This window comes from Oncorhynchus kisutch, linkage group LG22 (assembly GCF_002021735.2).
Source record: "Oncorhynchus kisutch isolate 150728-3 linkage group LG22, Okis_V2, whole genome shotgun sequence".
Lineage (NCBI taxonomy): Eukaryota > Metazoa > Chordata > Actinopteri > Salmoniformes > Salmonidae > Oncorhynchus > Oncorhynchus kisutch.
Genome location: NC_034195.2, coordinates 39,552,548 through 39,576,723, shown reverse-complemented (window position 1 = coordinate 39,576,723; position 24,176 = coordinate 39,552,548). Strand labels below are relative to the sequence as shown.

Genomic DNA, 24,176 nt, shown 5'->3' with positions numbered 1-24,176 from the left:
ATTATATGCAACGCAGGACACGCTAGATAATATCTAGTAATATCATCAACCATGTGTAGTTAACTAGTGATTATGATTGATTGTTTTTTATAAGATAAGTTTAATGCTAGCTAGCAACTTACCTTGGCTTACTGCATTCGCGTAACAGGCAGTCTCCTTGTGGAGTGCAACGAGAGAGAAGCAGGTCGTTATTGCGTTGGACTAGTTAACTGTAAGGTTGCAAGAGTGGTTCCCCCGAGGTGACAAGGTGAAAATCTGTCGTTCTGCCCCTGAACAAGGCAGTTAACCACCATTCCTAGGCTGTCATTGAAAATAAGAATGTGTTCTTAACTGACTTGCCTAGATAAATAAAGATTAAATAAAGGTATAAAAGTTGTTTTTTTATCGGCAAATCGGCGCCCCAAAATACAGATTTCCGATTTGTTATGAAAACTTGAAATCGGCCCTAATTAATCGGCCATTCCGATTAATCGGTCGACGTCTCGTCTATATAAGGTCCCACAGTTGACAGTGCATGTCAGAGCAAAAACCAACCATGAGGTTGAAGGAATTGTCCGTAGACCTCCGAGACAGAATTGTGTCGAGGCACAGATCTGGGGAAGGGTAACAAAATATTTCTGCAGCATTGAAGGTCCCCAAGAACACTGGCCGCCATCATTCTTAAATGGAAGAAGTTTGGAACCACCAAGACTCTTCCTAGAGCTGGCCGCCCGGCCAAACTGAGCAATCGGGAGAGAAGGACCTTGGTCAGAGAGGTGACCAAGAACCCGATGGTCACTGTGACAGAGCTCCAGAGTTCCTCTGTGGAGATGGGAGAACCTTCCAGAAGGACAACCATCTCTGCAGACGGAAGCCACTCTTCAGTAAAAGACACATGAAGGCCCGCTTGGAGTTGGCCAAAAGGCACCTAAAGGACTCTGACCATGAGAAACAAGATTCTCTTGTCTGATGAAACCAAGATTGAACTCTTTGACCTGAATGCCAAGCATCACATCTGGAGGAAACCTGGCACCATCACTACGGTGAAGCATGGTGGTGGCAGCATCATGCTGTGGGGATGTTTTTCAGCGGTAGGGACTGGGAGACTAGACGGGATTGAGGGAAGGATGAACGGATCAAAGTACAGAGCGATCCTTGATGAAAACCTGCTCCAGACCACTCAGGACCTCAGACTGGGGTGAAGACAACGACCCAACAAGACAACGACCCTAAGCACACAGCCAAGACAATGCAGGAGTGGCTTCGGGACAAGTTTCTGAATGTTGAGTGGCCCAGCCAGAGCCTGGACTTGAACCCAATAAAACATCTTGAGAGGATCTGCAGAGAAGAATGGGAGAAATTTCCCGAATACAGGTGTGCCAAGCTTGTAGCGCCATACACAAGAAGACTCTAGGCTGTAATCGCAGCCAGAGGTGCTTCAACAAAGTACTGAAAAAAGGGTCAGAATACTTATTTAAATGTGATATTTCAATTTGCAAACATTTCTGAACCTGTTTTTTGTTTTGTCACTATGGGGTATTGTGTGTAGATTGAGGGGAAAAACACAATTAGTTCATTTTAGAATAAGGCTGTAACATAACAAAATGTGGAAAAAGTCAAGGGGTCTGAATACTTTCCGAATGCATTGTATGTGTAACTGATAGATGCACACTCACACTACATGTTAATGTTTTTAAATGTACTGTATGTAAATTGAAATGTATTTTTTGTTGTCTAACCCCCTTAAGACTATATATCACCATTGGCTTTGGCTAATGGGGATCCTAATAAATCAAATACAAAATCAGATTGCGCCATTTCTTGCATTTTCCATTGTCCTGGATCTGATACGTTTCCTCAAAAGCACTTGGTCGATATTGTCAACAGCCACATTTTTGGCTTTAACCTTTATTTCCATAAACATTTGGCCCTGTTTTCATTTTTATTATTGAGCTCTTACAGTTGAGCCATGAGTGAAAAGGGGTGACTTTTGGGGTGAATCTCATTCCTTCAGTGCATTCTCCAGATGTTATGTGCATTGCACTTTACATGCTTTGAAGCATATTCAACGGTTCACTTGTAGGCCCGTTGTGGCTGACCACTCAATATACTGTGCAATGTCTGTCAAGCCTGTACAAACATTTTGTTCAGACATTTTCTAATTTATCAGTCTGTCAAGTGTTTTCCAAGTCCACCTAAACAGACCAATGTCCCTTCATACCAAATTTTGCCATACTTTCGGATTCTTCACCCTCTCCAGAGGGAAGTGTTGAAGCACAAACCAAATAGAACATTTTTATTCTCCAATGCATACATACGCCCAATACAGAAGTCAGAGTACGCCTTTTCTAAATAAGGCTAATGATTTATGGGGAACTGTTTTTGCTTTTCTCTCTGCCTTTACACACGGCTGTCTGGTTCACATCCTTGCTCTGGCAGAGGGAATTCATTTACCTTTGTTACGCCTTCTGCTTTGCAGTTGACCCCACGTTTTCTCAAACCCTTCCTGCTCTAATGCTGGCCACGGGTCTGTGACCTCCTTAGACCTGTAACTGAGGAGAAATGTCAATTTCCCATTTTATGTCCTTCTCAGAGGAGTGATGTGAAGATGTAGACAACATGTAAAGATGGATGAGTTCTTTGCTACATACCTCGTATGGATATCTCCCCTATATCCCTTACAAGGAAGGCCCAGGGATAATTAATAGCAATGCCGCACCCAAAGACAAATGACCTCACTCCAGGACCCTCATCTGTTTTTCATTGTTTTGAGCCCTTCATTGGGCTGGTTTGCTTAATGAAGCCAATATAAAACTGCCTTCAAAGGGCACTGTGCACAGCAATCCCTCTCCATGACTATTTGGAATGAATGATAGAGCTCATAGAACTCCTCAGATACGCTGGTTAATTCACAGCAGCAGTGTTAGACAAACAGCAGCAGTCCCAATTAGGGTTGGAAACTACGGTAAATTTCAGAAATGTTTCAATGGGAAGTTACACCCTGGAATTTGGGGAATTTTGTTTTAAATTCATCAATAAAGTTAGCTTATGACAGTGAACCTTTTTTGTGTGATACACAAGGCAATTCAAGTTATTGTGGCATATTTTGGTTAAGCTATCCTCAATTCAATGGAATTGCAACCCTCTGCATGCACAGTGCATTCTTCCATCACATGTACAGCTGATTCTCAAGATCTTGCACACTAATGAGATGCTATTGAGCCCACACTACTACACTGTCTGAGCCAAGGACTACATGCTTTCTGGTAAGTTTTGATTACAATACTGGGTGGGGTGAATATATTTTATACGACATACATTATATTTTTTGTTATCTAGTAAGAAGTAGCCTACAGCAAAGTGTGTTCATTTCTAACTTGTTATCAATTTCTGGCAGTTTTTTGCTACCATGTGGGTTTTAGCTTGCTTGAGCCTGTTTCCATACATGTTTCATTTTTAAAACATTTATCTTACAAAGGAGTTGTTTAATCTGACTGCGTAACTATTTATCTGTACATGGAATTGTATTAGTTTGTAATTTTTTTGTTTTTTTGTTCAATCCTTTACAGGTAAATTCCACGGGCACTAGCTGATGTGTGGAGACATTTCACTGCAGCTAATGCCGAAGGAAAAGCTGAGTACATTTGTAAAAACTGTGCCAAATCATATGTGAAGAATGCAACAAAGATGTAGAATCATCTGGCCAAGTGCATGAAGTTCCCTTAGCGCTCACAACAAGCAACCTCTGACAAAAGACCCTCTACTTCTATTAGAGGTGAAAATGATGAATTAGACACGTTATCGATAGAAACAGCTCATGGTCCTCCTGGAATCAGAAGGTCTTTTGACTCAATGGAGGAACGTAGTCAGAGAAATGCTGATGAATGGTCTTGCTCGAGCTGTGTATGCAGCTGGTTCATCTCTGATGCTTCCAAGTACTGGACAAGTTTTCTGAATGTTGCACCCAGCATACACCCCTCCAACCAGACATACTTTATCTACTCATTTTCTGGATGCAGAGTTCAACAGAGTTCAAGTGAAGGTCAAGCAAATCATACAGAAATCAGATTGTTTTACAATCGTCTCTGATGGGTGGTCGAATGTTCGTGGCCAAGGAATAATGAACTACATCTCCACCCCTCAACCAGTATTCTACAAGAGCACAGACACAATGGACAACGGACACACCGGCCTCTACATTGCAGATGAGCTGAAGGCAGTCATCAATGACCTTGGACCACAAAAGGTATTTGCACTGGTGACAGACAATGTTGCGAACATGAAGGATGCTTGGTCTAAAGTGGAGGAGTCCTACCCTCACATCACACCCATATGACTGTGCTGCTCATGCATTGAATCTGCTCCTCAAGGACCTCATGGCACTGAAAACAGTGGATACACTCTACGAGAGCCAAGGAATGGTTAGGTATGTGAATGGTCATCAAGTTACAGCAGCAATCTACCTCACCAAGCAAAGGGAGAAGAATAAGAGCACCACATTCAAGCTGTCCAACACCTGTTGGAGTGATGTTATCATGTTTGACAGTCTCCTGGAGGGGAAGGAGTCTCTCCAAAGAATGGGCATATCAGTCTGCCAATATGGAGAGGGCTCACTCAACATTTTGCCTAAGAACACATCCATGAATAAATGAAGGTACCAACACATCCTCCGAGAGCTACTTCTCCCAACCATCCAGGAACCGTCTGGTGACGAACAATACTTTTTCCAGCATGATGGAGCACCTTGACATAAGGCAAAAGCAATAACTAAGTGGCTCGGGGAACAAAACATAGATATTTTGGGTCCATGGCCAGGAAACTCCCCAGACCTTAATCCCATTGAGAACTTGTGGTCAATCCTCAAGAGGCGGGTGGATAAACAAAAACCCACAAATCCTGACAAACTCCAAGCATTGATTATGCAAGAATGGGCTGCCATCAGTCAGGAGGTGGCCCAGAAGTTAACTGACAGCATGCCAGGGCGGATTGCAGAGGTCTTGAAAAAGAAGGGTCAACACTGCAAATATTGACTCTTTGCATCAACTTCATATAATTGTCAATACAAGCCTTTGACACTTATGAAATGCTTGTAATTATACTTCAGTATTCCATAGTGACATCTGACAAAAATATCTAAAGACACTGAAGCAGCAAACTTTGTGGAAATTAATATTTGTGTCATTCTCCAACCTTTTGGCCATGACTGTACAGTTGAAGTAGGAAGTTTACATACACTTAGGTTGGAGTCATTAAAACACGTTTTTCAACCACTCCACAAATTTCTTGTTAACAAACTATAGTTTTGGCAAGTCGGTTCGGACATCTACTTTCTACACAAGTCATTTTTCCAACATTTTTTTACAGACAGATTATTTCACTGTATAATTCATTGTATCACAATTCCAGTGGGTCAGAAGTTGTACATACGCTAAGTTGACTGCCTTTTAAACAGCTTGGAAAATTCCAGAAAAGTTAATGGCTTTAGAAGCTTCTGATAGGCTAATTGACATAATTTGAGTCAAATTGAGGTGTACCTGTGGATGTATTTCAAGGCCTACCGTCAAACTCAGTGCCTCTTTGCTTGACATGGGAAAATCAAAAGAAATCAGCCAAGACCTCAGAAAAAATTGTAGACCTCCACAAGTCTGGTTCATCCTTGGGAGCAATTTCCAAATGCATGAAGGTACAACGTTAATATGTACAAACAATAATACGCAAGTATAAACACCATGGGACCACACAGCCGTCATACCGCTCTCGAAGGAGACCGCTGTCTCCTCGAGACGTACTTTGGTGCGAAAAATGTAAATCAATCACAGAATACTTCCAAAGTTGTGGCAAAATGGCTTAAGGACAACAAAGTCAAGGTATTGGAGTGGCCATCACAAAGTCCTGACTTCAATCCCATAGAAAATTTGTGGGCAGAACTGAAAAATCGTGTGTGAGCAAGGAGGCCTACAAACCTGACTCTGTTACACCAGCTCTGTCAGGAGGAATGGGCCAAAATTCACCCAACTTATTGTGGTAAGCTTGTGGAAGGCTACCCAAAACATTTGACCTAAGTTAAACAATTTAAGGACAATGCTACCAAATATTAATTGAGTGTATTTAAACTTCTGACCCATTGGGAATGTGATGAAAGAAATAAAAGATGGCCTCCCAGGTGGCGCAGTGGTTAAGGGTGCTGTACTGCAGCGCTAGGGTCTGTTGCAACTGGCCGTGACCGGGAGGTCCGGGTTTGGCCGGTAGGGATATCCTTGTCTCATTGTGCACCAGCGACTCCTGTGGCGGGCCGGGCGCAGTGCACGCTAACCAATGTCAACAGGTGCACGGTGTTTCCTCTGACACATTGGTGCGGCTGGCTTCTGGGTTCGATGCACGCTGTGTTAAGAAGCAGTGCGGCTTGGTTGGGTTGTGTTTCAGAGGACGCATGACTTTCGACCTTCGTCTCTCCTGAGCCCGTACGGGAGTTGTAGCGATGAGACAAGATAGCTACTAACAATTGGATACCATGAAATTGGGGAGAAAAAAGGGGGTAAAATAAAAAAAATTGTAAAGAAAGGAAATAAAAGTTGAAATCATTCTCTCTACTTTTATTCTGACATTTCACATTCTTAAAATGAAGTGGTGATCCTAACTGACCTAAGACAGGGAATTTTTACTAGGATTAAATTTCAGGAATTGTGAAACTGAGTTTAAATGTATTTGCCTTCTGACTTCAACTGTATGTTGAAAACATTTTTGGGAGATGCGATGGATCATTGGGGAATCATTCAATATTCCCTTTTTCTTTTGTTGTTCAGTCAAATCATCCCATGTGAAGAGTCAGATCATTTAATAAAATTTCAATTTGTAACTACATATTTTTTTCTTCTATTGGAAGCACTTTATTGCAAATGATTGTCTACTTATGATAAGGTAAAATATTTGTTTCTGTCTCCGTATGATGTGGTAAATATATCCAATGCAAAAAACATCTACATTTAAATGGTTTTAATATTCATTTGCATATATTTCTGTTAATTCCCACGGAAAGTTCCCATCTCTTGAATATTCCTCAAAATATGCAACCCTAGTCCCAATTATATTTTTTTGCCTCTGTGTCCCATAGGCTACACTCATGGTGACCAGCTAGAGCCCTTTTCCGCTGCCCCTTCATGAAAGTTCCCATTCTCTTGGACAGTCTGAACAGCACTGGGTAGCTCCCATGCCACTGGGCCACAAAGGCTGCTATATCAGCATTTTTTTTGTCCCTTTGACATCTGGCTCAGGGTCTCAGTGCCAGCCTGTACCCTCTGTGGCTACAGCTCAGGGCCAATCACATCTACCCCTGGCTGGCTCACAAACAGCAGCTCAGATCACACCCATACTTTTCAAACTGCTCATTTCAGGATGAAGACAGTAAATGTATCCATGCTTTTCTGTGCTGTAGTGCACATTTATGAAATGCTTCTCGGATGCAGCCTCCAGCTATACATACGCTGTGAGCACATTCTGTGTCTATTTTGACACTGCTATTTGAGCAACCTCACACTGCTGTTTACTTTTTTAGAGCCATGCATTCTGCATGCTCTTGTTTTTAAGCAGTATTTCCTTTGAAATCTCAGTGTGAACCGGGGAATGGAGGCATCCTGTTGTGTTGCGCTTGCTATCAAATGGTAGGGAGCCTTTTGCTCGGTTCCCTTGCGGTTAATGGTATCTTGTTTAGACTGTGTTGGGTTATAGTGTTTCAGAACTGTTGTTCTGGTGTGACTGCCAAAGCATCCCCTGCCATTAGCTCAGATTACTTCAGCTTCGGCAAGGCTTTTACAGGTGCTACAATGACCGTATTATGAATGGGAAGACAAGCTGTGTCCTGCTCAGACTGAGACATGTTGATATCTTCCTTATCGGCTCAGAATTGCTCTGTTATTTAGTATTTTGGTAGATGATGGCAAATACAACATGTCTTATTACCTATAAAGGCTAGAGTTCCTCAGAACTGAGAAAGACTTGACTGGCTGTTACTCTACGTCATGCTCAGTGCAACCCTACCTCGTAGCAGTGGTAATGTCTAGCTTGTTGACTAATGGGGGAGGATTTCCTGACAGTGAATTTAGCCAGTGACAATTGTCTTTGTCTGGGTTTTTGGCAAGCCTTGTCTGGGCTTGGCCTCTGGCTGTTTTGAACTGTTATCTGAGTTGAGAGCCACCACTGCTGCATAAAATGGGACTTTTACAAGGCACCTAAATAGCACTGGTGAGGTAGTAGATGATTAGACAACACCTTTAAGATCCCTATCAGCTATATGTGCTGTAAACTTTAACATGATTGAAATGGTTGCTTCTCTTGGGAGGAAAAATGCTTTACTTGGAAATGAAGGCCTCATAATTGCTCTTAATTTTTAAAGGCCACAATCTGAGGGATTGGTTTGGGTCATGTTTTTACAGTAACATAAGGGATGTCTGGTCCTAGTGTTTCTGTAAAGAGACATAAAAAAATATATACTTTATATTCATCATTTCCAGCACCACCCTAACATCAACATATGTGAAAATGGTATGTTTCTATGTTGTGTGGAAATCATATGATTTTAACCAATTATGAGTAGGCATTACTGACTAATTGTCTACTAATATGTTGATGTAAGCGGAAAGTGTTTCCAAGATCTTTTTTACTACAAAACGCAGCCATTTTTGGGGTGGTGCTGGAAATGATGAAATGAAGTTGAAAGATTTTGAAATGTCCTTTATAAAGACTAAAACATTATGGATGACGTGGGAGAGAGTAAAGTGGAAACCCAAATAGAGTTTGGAAGATGAGTTGTAGTACGTATCTGTGAACCTTTATTTAGCAGAGGCTTGAAGGAGTATACACAGTCAGGCATGAGGGAGCAATTTCTTTGTGTCGCTTTAGATAACTAGTCTACCTTTCTGGAGTGAATATATTATTTAAAGTGATATTATTAATGTCTAACCCTTGCTATATTGGGTTGCAATTCAAGTTTAATGATCATATCCATACATAACCGATCGCTCACTACCCGAAGAGTGTTATATGGAAATGATTTGTTTCAGGAGCTTGCCAGCTAGCTTAAGTCAGTTTGTGACTGGCCTGTGTTTGATGAATTGGCCCCATATTTTATATCTCCTACAGGACTGATAGAGGTAGTTCTAGGGGTGGATGGATCCCTCAGTATTCAGATCCTCTTGATCATAAAGTGACATTTTAATTGTCTATGAAACAGGTTTTTAATAATATACTTTTTGAGAAGTACCTCAGCAAAATATGTTATTTTTTGGAGTGTTAATCAAATGTATTTATATAGCCCTTCGTACATCAGCTGATATCTCAAAGTGCTGTACAGAAACCCAGCCTAAAACCCCAAACAGCAAGCAATGCAGATGTAGAAGCACGGTGGCTAGGAAAAACTCCCTAGAAAGGCCAAAACCTAGGAAGAAACCTAGAGAGGAACCAGGCTATGTGGGTTGGCCAGTCCTCTTCTGATGTGCCGGGTGGAGATTATAACAGAACATGGCCAAGATGTTCAAATGTTCAAAAATGACCAGCATGGTCAAATAATAATAAGGCAGAACAGTTGAAACTGGAGCAGCAGCATGGCCAGGTGGACTGGGGACAGCAAGGAGTCATCATGTCAGGTAGTCCTGAGGCATGGTCCTAGGGCTCAGGTCCTCCGAGAGAGAGAAAGAAAGAGATAATTAGAGAGAGCACACTTAAATTCACACAGGACACCGAATAGGACAGGAGAAGTACTCCAGATATAACAAACTGAACCTAGCCCCCCGACACAAACTACTGCAGCATAAATACTGGAGGCTGAGACAGGAGGGGTCAGGAGACACTGTGGCCCCATCCGAGGACACCCCGGACAGGGCCAAACAGGAAGGATATAACCCCACCCACTTTGCCAAAGCACAGCCCCCACACCACTAGAAGGATATCTTCAACCACCAACTTACCCTCCTGAGACAAGGCTGAGTATAGCCCACAAAGATCTCCGCCACGGCACAAACCGGGGGGGGGGGGGGGGCCAACCCAGACAGGATGATCACATCAGTGACTCAACCCACTCAGGTGACGCTCCCCTCCCAGGGACGGTATGAGAGATCCCCAGTAAGCCAGTGACTCAGCCCCTGTAATAGGGTTAGAGGCAGAGAATCCCAGTGGAAAGAGAGGAACCGGCCAGGCAGAGACAGCAAGGGCGGTTCGTTGCTCCAGAGCCTTTCTGTTCACCTTCCCACTCCTGGGCCAGACTACACTCAATCATATGACCCACTGAAGAGATGAGTCTTCAGTAAAGACGTAAAGGTTGAGACCGAGTCTGCGTCTCTCACATGGGTAGGCAGACCGTTCCATAAAAATGGAGCTCTATAGGAGATGCCCTTCCTCCAGCTGTTTGCTTAGAAATTCTAGGGACAATTAGGAGCCCTGCGTCTTGTGACCGTAGCGTACGTGTAGGTATGTACGGCAGGACCAAATCAGAGAGATAGGTAGGAGCAAGCCCATGTAATACTTTGTAGGTTAGCAGTAAAACCTTGAAATCAGCCCTTGCTTTGACAGGAAGCCAGTGTAGGGAGGCTAGCACTGGAGTAATATGATCAAATGTTTTGGTTCTAGTCAGGATTCTAGCATCCGTATTTAGCACTAACTGAAGTTTATTAAGTGCTTTATCCGGGTAGCTGTAAAGTAGAGCATTGCAGTACTCTAACCTAGAAGTGACAAAAGCATGGATTAATTTTTCTGCATCATTTTTGGACATAAAGTTTCAGATTTTTGCAATGTTAAGTAGATGGGGAAAAAACGGTCCTTGAAATGGTCTTGATATGTTCGTCAAAAGAGAGATCAGGGTCCAGAGTAACGTCGAGGTCCTTCACAGTTTTATTTGAGACGACTGTACAACCATTAAGATTAATTGTCATATTCAACAGAAGATCTCTTTGTTTCTTGGGACCTAGAACAAGCATCTCTGTTTTGTCCGAGTTTAAAAGTAGAAAGTTTGCAGCCATCCACTTCCTTATGTCTGAAACACATGCTTCTAACGAGGGCAATTTTGGGGCTTCACCATGTTTTCATTGAAATGTACAGCTGTGTGTCATCCGCATAGCAGTGAAAGTTAACATTATGTTTTTGAATGACATCCCCAAGAGGTAAAATATATAGTGAAAACAATAGTGGTCGTAAAACGGAACCTTGAGGAACACCGACATTTACAGTTGATTTGTCAGAGGACAAACCATTCACAGAGACAAACTGATATCTTTCCGACAGATAAGAACTAAACCAGGCCAGAACTTGTCCGTGTAGACCAATTTGGGTTTCCAATCTCTCCAAAAGAATGTGGTGATCGATGGTATCAAAAGCAGCACTAAGGTCTAGGAGCACGAGGACAGATGCAGAGCCTCGGTCTGATGCCATTAAAAGGTCATTTACCACCTTCACAAGTGCAGTCTCAGTGCTATGATGGGGTCTAAAACCAGACTGAAGCATTTCGTATACATTGTTTGTCTTCAGGAAGGCAGTGAGTTGCTGCGCAACAGCCTTTTCTAAAAATGTTGAGAGGAATGGAAGATTCGATATAGGCCGATTTAGTTTTTATATTTTCTGGGTCAAGGTTTGGCTTTTTCAAGAGAGGCTTTATTACTGCCACTTTTAGTGAGTTTGGTACACATCCGGTGGATAGAGAGCCGTTTATTATGTTCAACATAGGAGGGCCAAGCACAGGAAGCAGCTCTTTCAGTAGTTTAGTTGGAATAGGGTCCAGTATGCAGCTTGAAGGTTTAGAGGCCATGATTATTTTCATTGTTGTGTCAAGAGATATAGTACTAAAACATTTGAATGTCTCTCTTGATCCTAGGTCCTGGCAGAGTTGTGCAGACTCAGGACAACTGAGCTTTGAAGGAATACGCAGATTTAAAGAGGAGTCTGTAATTTGCTTTCTAATAATCATGATCTTTTCCTCAAAGAAGTTAATGAATTTATCACTGCTAAAGTGAAAGCCATCCTCTCTTGGGGAATGCTGCTTTTTAGTTAGCTTTGCGACAGTATCAAAAAGGAATTTCGGATTGTTCTTATTTTCCTCATTTAAGTTAGAAAAATAGGATCGAGCAGCAGTAAGGGCTCTTCGGTACTGCACGGTACTGTCTTTCCAAGCTAGTCGGAAGACTTCCAGTTTGGTGTGGCGCCATTTCCGTTCCAATTATCTGGAAGCTTGATTCAAGAGCTCGGGTATTTTCTGTGTACCAGGGAGCTAGTTTCTTATGAGAAATGTTTTTAGGGGTGCAACTGCATCTAGGGTATTGCGCAAGTTTAAATTGAGTTCCTCAGTTAGGTGGTTAACTGATTTTTGTCCTCTGGCGTCCTTGGGTTGATGTCATCATGCTGTGGTGAAATTTAACAATACAAAGTGGAACCTTAAGGCTCCTCATTAGTAGAGACAGAGCCCATATGTGAGACATTGAGAAGACATGGGGGAGTGTGTGTGTGTGGTCATGGGACTACCGGTGTGTGATCATGGGACTACCGCTCATCTGCTGTATGCTCTGACCTCAAAATGATTTAGTCCCTACCTAAAGTTCATATGCTAGTCTGTAGCATCAATCACTTATCACAGACACTCACTGCTCATTGCCTGACAACTCCTACCATTGACCTCTGTCTCTCTCTCAGACCAGGAAAATAATATTATTGTTGATTTTCCAGCTGCGACTTGAACACATCTGTACCCCACGTCACAGGCCCTTATAATGTTAATTTGTGAGTTGCAGTAGGATAAATAATTTGTCAATACAGCATCTATTTCCTGCGCCAGCATAGTCTGACCCCTGTCCAATGTGAATGAGTAGCTTTTGTAGACCTAGCAGGGGAATTACACTTATTCCAGACAGAGTTGCTCACATAACCTTTAGTAGTCAGAGCAGGGAACAGTCAGTTCCTGGAAAGTTTGTTTTCTTCATCCTCTCTGTTCTCCCATCGCATCTCAGATCAAGTCGACGTTTGTTTTGTCATATGCACAGGACACACAGTACAATGAAAAGCTTACTTGCAAGCTCTCCTCTCAACAGTGCAACTACAATTATATAAATTAAATAAAAACATTAAATTAGTAGATCGTTCTGTTCATTTCTATCCATTTCAGTAGCAACCATGGTAATAATGTAGTAAAAACACCTACTACTAGGAAATATTCTATTGCAATATGTAACCTAGTCCCTGAGCCACACTGTCTGATTTCTGTCCAGTGTGAAGTAGTGGCCTAGCTAACGCTTTTAGTAGGCCTACCATAACGCTTCTGTACAGTGTGAAGTAGTAGCTACTATAAGTGAAGGACCTCAGAGAGTTGTCCCCAGTGTGACTAATGGCAGACAAGGGAAGCTCATTGCCAAGGCACAGCCATCTCTCCCTCAAGCTCCCGCCAGGCCTATAATCAAAAGCACCGTTGTGAGCTAGAAGAAATGCATGCTGGGCTTCTTGGCTAGGCTACCACACCGTGGCAATTAAACAAATCGGTAAACATGGACCTCCCTCTCGCTATTTCTCTCGACTTCCCCCGGGCTTCCTCACTGAAGACATATCATTCTGAACTCATCTCTTCTTTTTTATCAATGTTTTGCAGAATGAGGTCAGCTAGGCTATGTCTGTCATTTACTGATGTCTATGAAGTAATAAACTACTGATTAGATGCTCCTATACTAGAGGTCGACCGATTTATGATTCAACGCCGATACCAATACTGACTATTGGAGGACCAATAAAGCCGATACCGATTAATCGGCCGATTTTTAAAGTAAATATATATATATATATATATTTTACATTTATTTGTAATAATGACAATTACAATACTGAATGAACACTTTATTTATTATTATTTTACCCCTTTTTCTCCCCAATTTCATGGTATCCAATTTTTTTTATTTTTAGTAACTACTATCTTGTCTCATCGCTACAACTCCCGTACGGGCTTGGGAGCGAAGGTTGAAAGTCATGCGTCCTCCAATACACAACCCAACCAAGCCGTACTGCTTCTTAACACAGCGCCATCCAACCCAGAAGCCAGCCGCACCAATGTGTCAGAGGAAACACTGTGCACCCGGCAACCTTGGTTAGTGTGCACTGTGCCTGGTCCGCCACAAGAATTGCGGGTGCGCGATGAGACAAGGATATCCCTACTGGCCAAACCCTCCCGGTTGCGGCTGGTTACGACAGAGCCTGGGTGCGAACCTAGAGTCTCTGGTGGCACGGCTGGCGCTGCAGTACAGTGCCCTTAACCACTGCGCCACCCGGGAGGCCCTGAACACTTAATTTTAACTTAATATAATACATCAATAAAATCAATTTAGCCTCAAATAAATAATGAAACGTTTAATTTGGTTTAAATAATGCAAAAACAAAGTGTTGGAGAAGAAAGTAATATGTGCCAATATGCAATATGTGCCATGTAAAAAAAGCTAACGTTTAAGTTCCTTGCTCAGAACATGAGAACATATGAAAGTTGGTGGTTCCTTTTAACATATTCCAAGGTAAGAGGTTTTAGGTTGTAGTTAATATAGTATTTATAGGACTATTTTTCTCTCCCATTTGTATTTCATATACTTTTGACTATTGGATGTTCTTATAGGCACTATAGTATTGCCACTATAGTATTGCTTCCACCCCTCTGCTCGCCCCTAACTGGGCTCGAACCAGGAACACATCGACAACAAACACACTCAAAGCAGCGTTACCCATCGCCCACCAAAAGCCGCAGCCCTTGCAGCGCAAGGGGAATAACTACTCCAAATCTAAAAGCGAGTGACGTTTAAAATGGTATTAGCGCACACCCAGCTAACTAGCTAGCCATTTCACATCGGTTACACCAGCCATTAGGCTGATAGGCTTGAAGTCATAAAAGGCGCTGTGCTTGCGAAAAGCTGCTGGCAAAACGCACAAAAGTGCTGTTTGAATGAATGATTACGGGCCTGCTGCTGCTCAGTCAGACTGCTCTATCAAATCAGACTTAATTATAACATCATAACACACAGAAATACGAATCCGGAAACTATCATTTCGAAAACAAAACGTTTATTTCAGTGAAATACGGAACCGTTCGGTATTTTATCTAACGGGTGGCATCCCTAAGTCTAAATATTCCTGTTACATTGCACAACCTTCAATGTTATGTCATAATTACGTACAATTCTGGCAAATTAGTTCGCAATGAGCCAGGCAGCCCAAACTGTTGCATATACCCTGACTCTGCATGCAATGAACGCAAGAGAAATGACACAATTTCACCTGGTTAATATTGCCTGTTAAACTGGATTAGTAGTTATAAGTAGTGATTATGATTGATTGTTTTTTATAAGATATGTTTTAATGCTAGCTAGCAATTTACCTTTGCTTCTACTGCATTCACGTAACAGGCAGGCTACTCGTGGAGTGCAATGGTTAGAGCATTGGACTAGTTAACTGTATGGTTGCAAGATTGGATCCCCTGAGCTGACGAGGTGAAAATCTGTCGTTCTGCCCCTGAACAAGGCAGTTAACCCACCGTCCTAGGCCGTAATTGAAAATAAGAATGTGTTCTTAACGGACTTTCCTTGTTAAATAAAGGTATACAAAAAAACATTTTTTTTTATCGGAAATCGGCGCCCCAAAATACCGATTTGTTATGAAAACTTGAAATCGGCCCTAATTAATCGGCCATTCCGATTTAATCGGTCGACCTCTATCCTATACCTGTAATTACTACATCATTTATCACTTTTCAGCTCTGACAGGGATTTTTTTTTCCTTTTCATTCTCTGATTTAGAGAGTTTTATTGATGTAGATTATTATTTTTTGCCAATTTGCAGACTATCTTATCCAGAGTGAATTTAAAGGCGCAATTAGGGTTAAGTGCCTTGCTCATGGGGAAATTTACTGATTTAAAAAAAAAAAAAATCGCCTAGTCAACAAGGGATTTGAACCAAGAACTTTTCTGTTGCTGGCCCAACACCCTTAACCTCTAAGCTAGGCTTAACTGCTGGGCTAGGCTACCTGTCGACCTATGTGATCCTATAACCCATATTGTAATTGTATCGCTGTGCATCATGGAGCTCTACCGGAATGGATAGCTGCATCCCTGTTGACTTGTGTTCTGGTAGGTGCTCAGAGGAGTTACACAACTCCACACTGCCACCTGCATTCGTAAAATCCTTGTGGTTTGGACTTCAACCATCGTGGTTTTGATTTGAGCCGTCGTGGTTTTGGACTGGTCTGCTCGCTCTGGCGTAAACTATATTTGACACCGCTTAAATACAGTCATTAGTGCATCTGGAAGCAACAGCCAAGCCTCTTCTTTCCCCTGCTGTCTGCCCCAACATCAGCTGAGTGACTAGTCATGGGTCATTTGCCTTTCAATCTCACTCTGATTCCCCTGCATTGCATTACTGCAAGTTGAACACAAGCTCAAATCATATTTGGGTTCCAGACTATTTATTGGTTCACTGAAATTCACAAATTGAAGCAAATGGAAGCACTGATTATGATGCTCTAAAGATGCAGTCATGTCAATGCTTTTCCTGGTGTATGGAGTCTGATGTCTGTCTGATTTGGATAGCTTCTCTGTAAATAGTTGTCCTTTTATGACCCTAAAATAGATGTTCTGAATGTCCTCTCCAGTGGTTTCACCAGGGACTATCAATAACATAATTACATTCCACTCAAACATCTGGTATGTGAAGCCTCTCTTGTTCTCTTTACCTGTTGCATTGTGTGTGTGTTATATATTTTACCTTTATTTAACTAGGCAAGTCAGTTAAGAACAAATTCTTATTTTCAATGACGGCCTAGGAACGGTGGGTTAACTGCCTGTTCAGGGGCAGAATGACAGATTTGTACCTTGTCAGCTCAGGGGTTTGAACTTGCAACCTTCTGGTTACTAGTCCAACGCTCTAACCACTAGGCTACCCGAGCTGTGTGTGTGCCTGCCTGTGCACCTCTTTATTCCTTTTAGCATTAATCCCATGTCTAATATAATTACTTTGACGCTGTGTTTATCTTAGAGAAAACAGAGTGACGCTGCTGGCAGTTTGAGTCAGCAGATCCAATCAGGAGGATATTCCTGACTTAGCACTTCCTTCCTGCTCTGTCATACGAGTGACTTCACACACAGGAAGTAGTGTTCACTGGGCTGCCCAGACACCCAGAACACTGTTGATTTAGCAGATGAACTCCCATTTAGCCATTTTCTTCTCAGAGATTTCGGTTAAACTATTTATGTTTTCCTCATTAATCCGGCACTTAATTTGCATACAAATGAGCTGTTTGGTTTGTTTCATGTTGCTATAAAATTGTAAGAGTTGTTTTGAAAAAGCATTTTGATTCTTTATCCTCTCCCTCACAAATAACATGATAAATATTAAGAAGTGTGCCTTGAAAAGAAAGGATTAGCCTAATTAAATGACTGGAAGGATATTGTATGACAGTTTGTACTATCTAACTGTGAGCTTGCTCTGTTAGCATCCATCACTGCAGTTTCCCCATCACTGCACTCCAGCCATGAATTATACTGTTCATCCAGATGGAAGAGTGCCCTCTACAGGCCCTCCAAATTCACACGCAGCAGCAGTCCACATCTCTCATCTAAATACAAAGCTGTCTGGGCCCTGTTTGCAGTGGTAACCATGAGCGGGGCAGGCTGGCACTGTACGAAGGGTGCTGCAGTGCTGACAGACCGAAGCATTTAATATTTGAGTCACAATTTATAAAGGGAGGATTATAAAGGGTTCTTCAAATACATTGCAATGGCCATTTTAATGTGGACCTTAACATTATTTTGTGCTCACATAATGCAACTAAACAAAGTCAAACATTTCCTGCAAGCTAGCTACATTTAATGGATTACTAACAGTTCACAGGAAGGAAACGACCATCAGCATTTCCCATACAAATACATACAAATCCTGGAATCTTATTTTTGAATTTGGCCCTTTTCAATTTCTAGATCTTTCTGCACATTGTTGGCCAGAAGGAGTTTCTCCACTGAAGCCTGCAGACCATGATACGTCCTTGCCACTTCGCAAACCAGAGCCTGTTCTATTCTCAGTCAAACTAGCAGGCAAATTGTCAAGCTTCTTTGAAGTGTGAAAATGGTTGGCTAAAGTAACAACACTGTGTCAATACAATAGAAATGTTACATTGATAAAGTCCTCGGACCATTGCAGAAATCGATACATTCTAGAGTGATCTGTTAGTGTTTTTGTTTTGTTTTACGGTCATGAGGTCCTTGTCCTCAGATTAGGCAGACGAGTTGACCCATTAACCCCTTCCCTCCCTCTCTCTTTGTCCCCCTCTAAATCCACCACCCCGGGACGGCAGCGGGAGTTTGTTTGATGCTACTACAACACATTCACACATTTTGAGGGGTCCCCACTTAACAAGTAAATGGGGTTAAACCCACGCATGCTGCGTAGCCTGCTGTATGCTTGCTTAGCTCGCACGGAGAGTCGAGCTAGGCTTGAACTCTGGAACTAAATTGCACACCAGGAAAGTGGCTGAATACACCCATTGTCTGGGCCACTGGGTAAAGTTTGGGCTTGAAGCGTTTGATCCCATTTAAGAACATTAGAAAACATTGGCCAATTCCTGAAATGGAAAGCAATGGAAAACACAGTCCAGAGAGGATGCCAGTGGTTTCTGCCTCAAACTGTGAGGATAAATCAGAATCCATGAGAGCGTTCGCCTAGGCGTTTCCATGAGTATTGTTCTTCTTCAAGAGACTGGTTGAGAATGATGTGCCATGTGCAGACGTGACCACAGGACAGACATGGACACAGACACAGGGCACAGTCACCCTAGTCATAGTCTGTTCTCTCTGCTACCACACGGCAAGCGGCAAGCGCCAATCCTAGGTCCAAAAGGCTCCTTAGCAGCTTCTACCTCCAAGCCATAAGACTGCTGAACAATTAATCAAATGGCCACCCGTACTATTTACAATGAACCCCCCCCCCATCTTTGTGCAGCTGTGGGACTGGGTATGGGTCTAGGAGTGCTGGCTTTCCCAACAGACGTGGGAACTGCCACAGACCGGCTCAGTCAACTCATTGGACGCTACACAGGCACATAGCATGAGGAAGGACCAAGTCATACTAAAATGTGTTACACCGTTTTACAAACTAAAGTTCACTAAATAACACATACAACTTAGTAATGGCCATTGTCGCAGCATTTGAATGGTTAGCTACTGATCAGGAAATACTGTCACAGTAATTGGGCTGCTGGATAGCCAGACTAACTACATATCAGAGGTAGCTTAACTCTCATCGTGGCTGTACGTCGGCCTTTTGAAAGATGATAACATAGAAATAGAATGAATTAGTGGGTGTATAATTTTTTTTTTTCTCATGCTTATACTGGTACACATAAAAGTAAGGTCATTTTAAAGTGTCCTTCAGCATCACTGAGGTTATCATGCCAATCATTTGCAATGGCTCTTTTTCAATAAATCTGTTATTCATAGGTGGATATTAATACCTGAGAAGCAATTCAAGTGGAGAAGATGTTTAGCTTCAGTGTGTGTGATTTTATTTAAAAAATTGTGTGCAATGTTTTGAACTGATGTTGACCCAAAAATGAGTGTTTCAAATGATATGACTTCCAAGACTATATATCATCATTTTGTTCTTTATCATGTCATTTTCAGGTGAGGAATGTCAAGTGATTTGCAGGACATGCTTGATATCAAATCAATAAGAATGGACTACTTTCTGAAAATGAACTGAAGATATGAATCATCTCATGATTGATTTAATTATTGCATTCTGGAAGCCAATTTAGGATCTAAAGGTAATAATCTTTCTATGAGGACACATACTGTGCGTGTCACTATATGTATGTTGTACGTAGAAATGGACAGTATGGTGTTATATGGGGGATAAGCACCACACACTGGCCTTCTTGTACCAACCCAGTTTCCAGTGCTGACTGAGGTTATTCTTAAGATTGGGTTTATGGTTTTGTGGCCCAGTCTGGCTTTTTGGTAGTGTCATTATCTGGCTCTGAAGTAAAATCTGAATGAGGCCTGTTTTTCATACTGTCCAAAGTGGTAATTTATAATGTGGCTCTCGTCAAGAGGATTATTATATAGTACCTATTCTAAAAGCAATTTAGAAATGAGGACTTATATTATCCAGAAACAAAAGAATGAACAGACAACACAAGTTTCTTGGTTCTAATAGTTGTCAATGTAAAGTGGTATTTAATTTACTGTGCCCTAATGGCAACATCTAACATGCTCACTTCTCCTTAGCTTCAGACATTGTGTGAATTGAATGATGTTTAAATGCACCTTGCCAAGGGTACAGGACCAATGTGAATCACAGACAGAGGTAGTCTACTCTATCTCTGCATGTGTTTCTCAGTCAAATCCATCCAAATCAATCAAGCAAAATGGATTAGTCACATGCTTGGTAAACAACAGGTGTAGACTAACAGTGAAATGCTTTCTTATGGGCCCTTCGCAACAATGTAGAGAAACGTTGAAAAATGATAGAGAAAAAACAGAATGAAACGAGGAATAAATTAACGCCACACTACTTTCTTTGTTGTTCACATTGTGATTGACCCTGCAGCTAAACCTTTCATTCATGAATGGAGCCTAACTAACTCCATATGAAGACTCTCTTCTCCCTCCCTCTTTATGTCTACCCAGTGTAAAACTTTTCGGAATCAATGGTTTTTATTAGCCGATATGGAAAACCTCAGATTTCCCACTGGATACTTCCGGATTTTGGCAATGAGGCTCCGTATCTACTTCCCCAGAGTCAGATACACTTGTGGATACCATTGTTTTGTCTCAGTCCATTGTGAAGGAAGTTATAAGATGTTTGTCGAGTCAACTAACTAGCGTTATCATTGCGCTAGCACTAGTTAGCGTTGGCTATGGGATACATAACACTGGTATCCACTAGTTGATATGACTCTGGGGAAGTAGATAAAGGGCCCCATTGCCAAAATCCTGAAGTATCCCTTTAAGCTATGCTTCTCAGCTGCCAGTGTGCAAGGAAAGCAGCTGGGACAGGGTAGTGTGGTTTGTGGGGAGAGATTGTCAGTGTGTGTGTGTGTGTGTGTGTGTGCATGTGTAGCTGGGATAAGCTGTGTCAGGATCCCATCATTCACTCTTAGGACTGGGACTGGACTATGAGACTTAGCACACTGCTGCTTCTGCTACTGCAGGAGAGGACAGGAGCTCTCAGACCATGCAAGAGGAACACTGATGTGGGCAGCTGACAAAAGTAGCTGGTGCATCATACACAGGCTGCTTCTAGTTGTGTGTAAATCTTAATCCATCATTTGCTAATCATTTTGTATTCATTCAAATGGCGTACACTTTACAAGTCAAGAAGCACTTTACTTGACTAGCACTTGCAGATAGTGAACAATATTTTTTGCATTGTTTTTGTGTTTACCGGTCATGTTGCGTATACAGTATGCGATTTTATATTCCTTGATTTACAGTAGTATTGGCAGAAATTTACCCAATTTAGGCAAAAGTGTGTTTAATAACATGGTTAAATATGAAGTAATTGTTACTGCACCAAATGCAACTGTTTTTGACCTGATTCCTTGGAAAGTATCTGTTTAATTCAAACAGTTTATTTTTCTGTATCGCTTTTCACTTGCAGGGAAACATATTTTTCCCATTAAGAGTTATTTAGGTAATTAATGTTTTGTAATGTGAATCGTATTTTTAGAATCTGAACTGTAACAAAGCCTATCTGTACTTGTGTCCCATTTTGTGATATTTGGCCCTACACTTTTAATGCTTAAGGTGTTTTATAACTGATCTGAAATATTCTGCACTGTTAATGGGCTCCCGAGTGGTGCAGCGGTCTAAGGCACTGCATCTGTGTAAGAGGCAGTCCCTGATTTGAATCCAGGCTAAATCACATCTGGCCGTGATTGGGAGTCCCATAGGGTGGTGCACAATTGGCCCAGTATCATTCAGGTTTGGCTGGGGTAGATATTGTAAATAAGAATTTGTTCTTAACTGACTTGCCTTGTTAAATAAATAAATAATGCACAGATGGCCTAATTACTGTGTAATTAGTGTGTAATAAATTCTGAACCCATGCTGTCCACGATGCCTAGGTGGCCCCTGTCTGTCCCTGTCTTATAGGTTATAGACAGGCCAATGGGATGACTGGACTATATGAAGACACGGACATACTGCAGGTATTGTAACGGCATTGTCATATTTGATATACAAAGCTGTGACAAGCTTAGTATGCAAAGTGCTTTAGCTAGTAGCTTTATAGATTAAAATGTAATTATTGTGGAATAAGGCACATAGGTATGCATTCCGCTGCTGACAATGTCATGTATCAAGGGCCTTGTAGTGATTTCAGAATTTCCAGATATGTCTTGGGGATCGTCCAAATGTGTCCGTTGCCATAAGCTCTGAATAGACCTCTCTGATTTAATGATCTGTAGTTTCTGGGGTAGAACTTCAGGGCTTTATTAAAGTGCTTGCCATTTTTAAGATGTGCTCTCCAAATCCACTTTCATGTTACTTTTCTAGTGTATAATACAGTGATTTGATGGCTGCAATTTCTTTTCCACTTGTGCGACGTAACCTGTCCCTCCGAATGATATCAGCAATGCAGGGTCACGCCAAATAAAATGCCTCCAGTCAATACGGGTGCGGTGCACAGTATATCACTGTTTTAAGGATCAAAACACATGGCTCTGCTTTTGACATTACCATATTTCAGCATCTCAGAGTTTCTGATGATCTGACATTGGGATACCTGTGCTGCAAGTGTGTGTGTACACACACATACACTACCGTTCAAAAGTTTTGGGTCACTTAGAAATATCCTTGTTTTTCTAAGAAAAGCTTCCTTTTTTGTCCATTTTAAATAACATCAAATTGATCAGAAATACAGTGTAGACATCGTTAATGTTGTACATGACTATTGTAGCTGGAAACGGCAGATAAAAAAAAAAATATGGTATCTACATAGGTGTACAGAGGCCCATTATCAGCAACCATCACTCATGTGTTCCAATGGCACATTGTGTTAGCTTATCCAAGTTTATCATTTTAAAAGGATAATTGATCATTAGGAAAACATTTTGCAATTATGTTAGCACACTTGCTAAATGTTGGTCTGATTAAAGAAGCAATAAAACTGGCCTTCTTTAGACTAGTTGAGCATCAGCCTTTGTGGGTTCGATTACAGGTGCAAAATGGCCAGAAACAAAGAACTTTCTTCTGAAACTCGTCAGTCTATTCTTGTTCTGAGAAATGAAGGCTATTCCATGTGAGAAAATTCCAAGAAACTGAAGATCTCGTACAACGCTGTCTATTACTCCCTTCACAGAACAGCGCAAACTGGCTCTAACCAGAATAGAAAGAGGAGTTGGAGGCCCCGGTGCACAACTGAGCAAGAGGACAAGTACATTAGTGTCTAGTTTAAGAAACAGACGCCTCACAAGTCCTCAACTGGCAGCTTCATTAAATAGTAACCGCAAAACACCAGTCTCAACGTCAACAGTGAACAGGCGACTCTGGGAGGCTGGCCGCCTAGGCAGAGTTCCTCTGTCCAGTGTCTGTGTTCTTTTGCCCATCTTAATCTTTTATTTTTATTGGCCAGTCTGAGATATGGCTTTTTCTTTGCAACTCTGCCTAGAAGGCCAGCATCCCGGAGTCGCCTCTTTACTGTTGACGTTGAGACGGGTGTTTAACATAATTGCAAAATGGTTTTCTAATGATCAATTGGCCTTTTCAAATGATAAACTTGGATTAGCTAACAGAACGTGCCATTGGAACACAGGAGTGATGGTTGCTGATAATGGGCCTCTGTACACTTATGTTAGATATTCCATAACAAATCTGCTGTTTCCAGCTACAATGTTAATGTTGTAAATGACTAATGTCTCTACACTGTATTTCTGATCAATTTGATGTTATTTTAATGGACAACATTTCTTTTCTTTTTCAAAAACAAGGACATTTCTAAGTGACCCCAAACTTTTGAACGGTATTATATGTGTATATATAGTGTTTGTCTTTTCCAAATGCTGTTTTCCTGTTGGAACGTGGAGCCCGTGGAGGCTGCTCCTCAGAGGGGTGAATGGCCAGCCACACTACATGACTGGCCCGACTCCAGCATTCTCTGAGTATAATTACAGCGTTAGAAACTTGAGGCATCGCTGGACCGCACTGCACCAC

At 41.7% G+C, this 24,176-nt stretch overlaps 1 protein-coding gene across 2 annotated transcripts in view; it reads left to right on the top strand.

The window, feature by feature from the left end:
* The window catches only part of LOC109867608 (tetraspanin-9), a 290,148-nt gene that overhangs the window by 5,650 nt on the left and 260,322 nt on the right, over positions 1–24,176 (top strand). Inside the window, exon 1 of one of the 2 annotated variants that reach the window (XM_031801319.1) lies at positions 22,084–22,174. The exons of the other annotated variant lie outside the window; for it this stretch is intronic. The gene's annotated coding sequence lies outside the window, so the exon portion shown is untranslated. Of the gene's footprint in view, positions 1–22,083; positions 22,175–24,176 lie in introns of those variants that run through there. 2 annotated transcript variants of the gene reach the window in all.